Raw genomic sequence first — 668 nt, 5'->3', positions numbered from 1 at the left:
GACGGACTGGCCCCGGTCTGGGGGCGGGGGGGACACCCCGGTGCCAGCAGGGCCGTCCCTCCCCCCCGGGGGGGCCCTTGTAGGGGCCGTGGGGGCAGCGGTGCCAGTCGGCGGTGCCAGCGGCTCGGGGGGCACTCGGAGCCCTTCCCACGCTTCGGATTTTTCCCGATTTCCCTGTTTTTCCGCAGGCAGGAGGATGGCACCGACGGGGCACGTGCACACCGAGAGCCTGGGCGGGGGCAAGGCCATCGCCGTCCTCCCCCCCGGGGGGGGACCCCCGGGGGGAGAAACCCCCCCCCCCAAAAAAAAAAACTGGTGGTGCCAGGGGCGAGCCCCGTTTTGGGGCGAAAAAGGGTGAAAACGGGGCTTGGGTGGTTTTTGAAGGGTTTTCTCTCCAGGTTCTGGCAGGTTTTTGGGGGTGACCTTGGGAGGACACGCGAGGCAGAGCTGAGGGGGGGGAGTTTTTTGGGGTGCAGGGTTTGTGGGGGGGGGGGGGGGGGGGGGACCTCTCACCCAAATTTTGGGGGGGGGGTTGTTGGTGGCACCTGGCACGAAGCCAATGCCGGGGAGGGGGATAAATAAATTGGGATTGCCCAAAACTGCAGGGATTCAGCCTGAAGTTTGGAATGGGGGGAGTTGGGGGGGGGTGGAAAAGCCCCTGGGGGGGG

Source organism: Neopelma chrysocephalum, unplaced genomic scaffold (genome assembly GCF_003984885.1).
Source record: "Neopelma chrysocephalum unplaced genomic scaffold, ASM398488v2 Primary Assembly neopelma1_184503, whole genome shotgun sequence".
NCBI classification, from domain to species: Eukaryota; Metazoa; Chordata; class Aves; order Passeriformes; family Pipridae; genus Neopelma; species Neopelma chrysocephalum.
The sequence above is the reverse complement of the archived record's forward strand: the minus strand, read 5'-3'. Positions refer to the sequence as shown.